Source organism: Symphalangus syndactylus, chromosome 1 (genome assembly GCF_028878055.3).
Source record: "Symphalangus syndactylus isolate Jambi chromosome 1, NHGRI_mSymSyn1-v2.1_pri, whole genome shotgun sequence".
Taxonomy (NCBI): domain Eukaryota; kingdom Metazoa; phylum Chordata; class Mammalia; order Primates; family Hylobatidae; genus Symphalangus; species Symphalangus syndactylus.
Genome location: NC_072423.2, coordinates 83,032,267 through 83,039,241, shown reverse-complemented (window position 1 = coordinate 83,039,241; position 6,975 = coordinate 83,032,267). Strand labels below are relative to the sequence as shown.

The window sequence follows — 6,975 nt, the reverse complement described above, 5'->3', positions numbered from 1 at the left end:
ATGTGCTGTTTCAACAGAGAAACCCTCTGGAGAGTGGCTTGCACTGTTTTCAGGCAGCTCTTTTGCTTTCATGTTTTGGCCTTGGCCAGGGAATTCAGACAGACTTTTCATTTATTTTCGACAAGAATGCATTCATTTGTTGTTTTAAATAATAATAAATAGATTTTAAAATTACTGTACATTACTGCACTTTAAACTCCATGAGGTCAAGGACTCTAAAGTCTGGACATCATTGTATACCCTACATCTTGCACAAGGTTTAGAAAAAATGGCAGGGACACCTACTTTTTGAAGCAATAAATGAATACATAAAAGAATTCCAAACTCTAGTCCAAGGTTTTAGATTAATAATGTATTAAAATGCGTAAAATTTATAGACAAAACTATTCTAATTTAGAAGTTTATTCTTTAGTTGGAGAGATAAAATATATGCACATAAAAGCTTAAGGAAAAATAATAAGGGTTTTGAAGTACTTACTATGTGAAAAATTTAGCATAAACCTTACATCCATTTATTTAACACAGTTTATACGTTGCATTATTTATATATAGTGCTGATTGGTAGAATTCATATGTGAACGGAACTATAAAAATTTTGAGGATAAGCACTAGAAACACAGAATAAATAGAGTGTTAACATGCAAAACACAGAAATACTTAAATTGACTAGGTGAAAGAAAAGATTTCTGGTTCCATGTACACTGATTATTGAGGGATGAGTATGACATTATTATGCCAGAATCAATAAATATTTTAAATAGGGAGAAAACTATAATTATATATCTTTGTGTTCAACAGGAGTAGCAGTATTGATAAAGTAGAAGTTTGTTATACCTTGTTTATAGTCTTTTAAAGTTGTTTATAAATAAAATCTACTCTTAGTTAATTAATGGTTGATGTTCATTTAAGTGTTTTAAAATTTTTGACCTCTGAATTGCCTTGTACATATGGAGAAATAAAGCTTGCCTAGCATAATTTTTGAGTGTAGAATGAATGATCTGGATAGATTTGTTGACAATAAATATGTCTGTACTTATTTTATTAATTATTTAATCTTCATGAAGAAAAATATAAAAGTCATATTCTAGTATTTTATACCATGGAAAAAATGTCTTATCCTTTTCCTAAGGAAAAATACATCATGACACAAAAGTAAAGTTAATTAAATTACTTACTTTATTAATTAACTCTCTATTATTTCTATGGGTTGAAGTAAATTTGATACTCAATGCTATTTAATCTAATTCTAAAAGCTTGAATGAGTAGTGATTTTTTCATGTAAGGTTAGTTGAAATAAATTATCATTGATTCTCAGATTTAATATTAATTAGCTATTGCATATTCTTAATGGGAAATAAGTGTTTAAAAAGCCCTTTTTGGTTGCAAAAAGACCACGCCCATTGTAGACTTCTTAGAATACATCACATCTGGCCTCTTTTTTAGAGTGGGGAATTCAACTCATAACTGGCTGGACATTGATTCTGAACATTTTGAACATTATTTGCCTGTCTTCACTCATACTGGTTGCTGTTCTTTTATAAGTAATCACCATGTTTAGCATGCACTTGAACTATTGTTACTTAGGGTGCTTGACTATTTACAAGTCTCACTAGGATTCTAGGTATTCATTAGTCTCGTGGTGTGTATTTGCTGATGGTCCTATTATCTTTGTTGGTTCAGTTACACAGTACCATCCAAGATGCTGCAACACATTATACACAGGGTATGGGTTGTGGGAGCTACAGATTTCAGTTATTATTTAGGCTCAGAAACTTAGAATCTCTGCAAGGTTGGACATGTTCCTTAGTCTTGTTTTAAGACCGTCTTGTTTTAAAAGTTAGTCCCAAATTCTTAAAATATAGAATAGGGGTGCTAGTAGTGCTCACAGAATTGTAGTAAAGATCAGCTGGGAAAAAAGAGCCTATTAAACAGAGCCTGGTATTTAATAAGTATCAGCTGCCTTCAATTAGGAATCTGTGTTGTCATGATTAGAAGATTGCTGGTTTATTTTACAGATCTGTAAGTATAGCCAAAATATGTCAAAATAACCACCAGAAAGAATCATATACCGTCCCTTGAACATTTCATCCCTAGAATCTAGCCAGATTAGCATCTCTATACTGACAATACTGTTAACACAGATTGTGCTCAAACCCCTCATTGACTTTTCAGCACCTGTAAATTACTGGAGATTTAGGAAGAAGTCTGGGGTTATGGCTTAGTTAAGCTGAGTGGCCAGAAAGTGTGAGATGCTGGATGCCTCCTCCAGTTCATTTCTCCAGCGGCCGCACCAGGCGTCTCCATGGCTCCGCTCCCGGGAGCTCGTCTCCGACGTGGGGCATGTGCGCACCCCTGGCCGGGCGGAGCCAGGAGCCTGCTGATTAGCAGCGCGGGCAGCTCGCGCGCCCGCAGGAGGGAGGCGGAAGCACAGCCCTGCGCCGCCAGCAGGAGGAGGGAGCGCGGCGGCTGCAGGCAGGGGAGGGAGAGGAAAGAACGGAGGGACGGTTCCCGGACAGAGCAGGAGGAATCGGGGAGCGGCCGGTCCGGGGGGGAGCTGCTCCGCTGGGCTGCGCTCGTTATTCACAGGACGCGGCGGCGCTTCCCGGGGCCGCTTCCCGGTCCCCTGGGTGGAGGCTGCCGTCTAAACCTGACTCCAGGTGAGTTCCCCAAAGAGGTGAACCGAGGGGTCTCGAACCAGAGACGTGGAACTGGCGAGGCTGCTCGGCTCCCCAGGCGCTGCTGCCTTGACAGTTCCCGATTCACGGGAGGTTTTGGGGGCGGCTGCACAGGCTGGAGGGGCGGATGGGCGGTTGCGATCCTCAGCCGGCGTGGGGGCGTTCGGGAGGAATTAGCTTCAGTGAACGGAGTTTTAGGAGATGTCCCCAAGGCACGCGCTATGTATGCGTTTCTAGACGAGCTTTTGAGACAGAAATTTGGCTTCGCGGATGCCCGTTTTGGCCTTCTGTCCTTCCTTTTGCTTGCCTCATGCCCAATTTTCCAAGCCGAGGAAAGGACTCGAAGGGCGTGGAAGTAGGAGGTCTGGGCACAGAATGCGGCAGGGCAGCCCTGGTCTCCAAGTTTGGGGGTGGGGGGTGGGACTCTTTTCCTTTCTGCCTAATTTACCAGGGGAAAACCCGCAGAGCAACTTGAGGTGCCTTTGCTCCGCACCCTCCATAAGCTTATTAGAGGGAACTTCAGGCTCGCTAGACAGCCTGTGACAGGTGACGGCAATTTAGCTTAAAAGCCATGTTGGTTCACTTCGTCTCCTCTTTATCCTTTGTTGCAGAATTGATACCTTTTTGGATTTCTTTAACAGCACAAAGTTTAAGTGGCCGGCTGACAGGAAATATTTCTTTTGAAAATGCTATGAGAAAAGTGATGAGTTAACGTTGAGAGAAAGGCAACTTTATTTTCTTGGAAGAACTTTGGGGAAAGAGATTGATAGAGAAATTCTGGGCATGAAATTATGGACATTTCCCACAGAACTTCCTTCATTTATTTATTTTTTTACATTTCCTTCATTTTTTTAATCGTGTGTGTGTGTGTGTGTGTGTGTGTGTGTGTATCAGAGAGACAAAATTCCTTGGAGGTATTAGGACTTTATTTGGTTCAGAAGTTTCTTTCTTACTAATAGCACTAATTTTTGATCATCATGATTGTAAGAATTTACTAAGTGTTTTGCTTTTAGGTGTTTTGGGTCTGTTTTTTTTAAAAAATTCAATACTTACTTTGTGGGCCTTGCTGAATACCTGTCAATAAAATCGGTGGGCATACAGTTAGTCACATGACCCCTGTGGATTTAATAGCAGATAAGTATACAAATGATAAGTTTAGGAAATAAATGTCAGAATCAACATTTAGGTGTGAAATTGAAATATCTTTCAAATATTTACCAAATTCTCTTTTAGGATCCAATGTCATTTTATGGTCAAGAGAGCTTAAAGGTTTCTCAGATTGAGATATATGTATCTACTTTGTTAATCCAAATGTAATGTTTTATTTTGTTCTTTCTTTAATGACTGTTTGAATTCAACAAATAAAACTTGCATATTTAATGTAAGGTTCTTTCACATATATTACTTCTGCAATTTTTAATATAAATTTAAGGAGAAAAGCAATATTAATTCCATTTTGTAGATGAAGAGACTGTGTCACAGAAGTATTACTTTACCTAGATTTCTGTAATTATTATGTTATAAACTTAGAAATTACATATTATTATGGAACATATAAAATATATGAATGTTATAAACCATAAGATTTCAGACCTATGCTATTTAACTTCAAGTTTAGTTCTTTACCCAAACAATTGCACGACTACATTGAGACTACTGAAGTAATTATATATGAGCATGCTATATGAAAAAATAAAACATTTCTTATTTTTCTCGTTTCTCTTTGATATAAAATATAGTATAATTTTATGGAGTTATATTCCATATTTAGATGCTCCTAACTTCCAAATAACACCTAAACTCCTAAAAACTGACCTGTGTCCTTCTTAATAGAAGTGGCTTGACAGGGAGACTCAATTTTTACTAAGAATATTCTTGGGATAATTTATGTCTTATAATCAAGATAAAGACAGGCCACATTTAGTTGTATTTTTAAATACAACTACACTGCCAGCTTTGCAGGGAATAGTCTTTAAGATTCCGTGGAACCATTGGCAGATATAGCTAATGTATATCTGATGTAGGATTTATGAGAAAAGCAGAGGTAGAAACTGAATGCTCTTATATTTCATATGTGACCACATTCATAAATCTTCATTGATAAGTACTTTGTTGTCTGACACGGGCTGATACAAATAGGCTTCTTCAAGAGTTGAGGAAGAAAACAAAATCCCTATAATACAGCCTTTTTCCTCCTTTTCTTTCTTAAGCGGTAATAGTTGATCCTAGCTTTTGTGTGTCTATGCATGCTCAATACAGTTAGGGGTATAAGGAGAAGTTAAGCAAGAATATTGAATGCTAGCTAGGAAACTTTTTGGAGTCTCAAATACTTTGGAACGATTTTTCACATTATATACATAAAATTCCTAGTTACATTTGGGAACTAAGTATATTATACACAACTTTGCATCTGATTACAGGATTCCCTGTACATTTATAGCTCAGGTATTCTGGAAAGAGTCAAGATAATTAGTTTTATGGCTCTTGCCCGTGTGACCTGTTTCTTTCTGGTCCTGATATTAAAAGGATGACTTAAATTTTCTGGAATGTCAAAATTTTCTCTTCCCTTGGATCCTACAAAATACTTCAAGCAGTGTATGTGTGATACTCGCTGTCATTCCAACATTTCCAATCCTCCTGAGAATGCTAAACAATGCCCTAGATTTCTTCCTTTGTAATTCTTTCAGATAGAGGGTTAGCTGAGTTAGGAAGAAAGGAGAGAGGGAGAGAAGAAGAGAGATGACATTTTATCCCTCAGGAAAGAACAAGACCAATTGTATTCCTAATTTAGAAATATTATTCTACAAACATTCCTGAACAAGAGGGCTTTGCATATACATTAAAGCAGAATACCTAGTCAACTTCTAGTTGTGCCATGTAGTGAGATGGAAGTAAGATGAGCAGGCCGAGATCATTTTTGTTGGAGAACTGAGACCACATGAAATAGGTAACAGAGTTACCCCAACTGGGGGGCAAGAGGACTTGAAAGTTTCCTCCATAAATTTGCAGTTAGTACAGGGCTGCTCCAGTGATGAGTCATGAATGCCCTAGAGTGTCTGTATAATCCTGTACACAGGCTGAGACAGCTCTAATGGCCCGGAAAAGCCTCTGGACAGAATCACTGCACCCTTGGACATTGTCCGACCACATGTATGAGAATAGTGAGTGCTGAGGAGTTGTGGGTAGCTCGGTACAACTCTGGCTAAAGGAGTGTCATCAACATTCATTGCTGAAAGTGAATTTTTTCATTCACATATGTGATGCCTATTAGGTCATGCTTTCTTGGATACAAATTTGTACAAGATATGAATTAATTTTTGAACATCCTTTCTTAAAAGTACCATGTTCATATAGTTGCTCATTTTAATATGAGTAGTTCAGATGGGACATAATAAGTAAGGAGATGATTGAACATCCTAAGATCCAGTGTATATACCTTTGTTCATGATGAGATTCATCCCCTGTCCCCCTTTGTAGTGACACTGATGGCATAAGGGAGTATTAGATGAAAATTAATGCAGAAAACAATGGGATATATGAATGGTAGATATGGTTGACAACCCCCATTTTCACTGAAGATGTTTCAAAGCAAATAAATTTGGGATAAATTCATTTTATTTGCTCCTGAAGGGTAATTAGGAATCAGTAGGAATTGTGAAGAGGCTGTAGTGTTGACATTAGGAGAAGTTTTTGATTCTTAAAATAGGATATATGACACAAGAGTGAACAAACAGAAGATACTGAACAAATATTCTGTCATAAGTAAGTGATGGATTATTCGGACTTGTTGAACTACGTTTTTAAATGTATTATTTAAATATTTAAATATTATTAAAACCTTAAATAATATTTAAATATTATAAAAGTTATAGAAAATTATGTTTTCAATACAAATATACACTTATAAGCTATATTGTAGATATGGGAGTAAACAATGCAATTTTTTTTAACTGAGTGAAAAATTTAGTTTTTTAAAATTCCAAATGGAGCTAACAGCTTAGTGTGATACATATTTTGAATTTCAAAATTTGTAACCAAATAGGACAAATGTGTTGAACTGTACTTTTCTTGAAGAACCGTGATAAGAATGAGCGGTGAAAAAATTACAGCATACTTACCAGGGATCAAATACTTGCTTAGGGTTAATAAGAAAAATCTCAGCAAACGCTAGAAATGAGGTACACGATCTATCACAGACCCATGATTAAAGTGGTATCTTGTTAGGTATATGAGCTTGAAAAGAAACGGCATAGCTTCACTTTACCTCAGTTGCTTCTTTTGTAAAACGGGGAGACTAAGA

General features: G+C 37.1%; 1 long non-coding RNA gene across 1 annotated transcript in view; it reads left to right on the top strand.

Annotated features, from left to right (window-relative positions):
- Positions 1–2,597: 2,597 nt before the first annotated feature.
- LOC134732028 (uncharacterized) overlaps positions 2,598–6,975 on the top strand; it is a 104,539-nt gene continuing 100,161 nt past the window's right edge. The window contains exon 1 of the long non-coding RNA XR_010114872.1: positions 2,598–2,657. This is a non-coding gene — a long non-coding RNA (uncharacterized lncRNA). The remainder of the gene's footprint in view (positions 2,658–6,975) is intronic.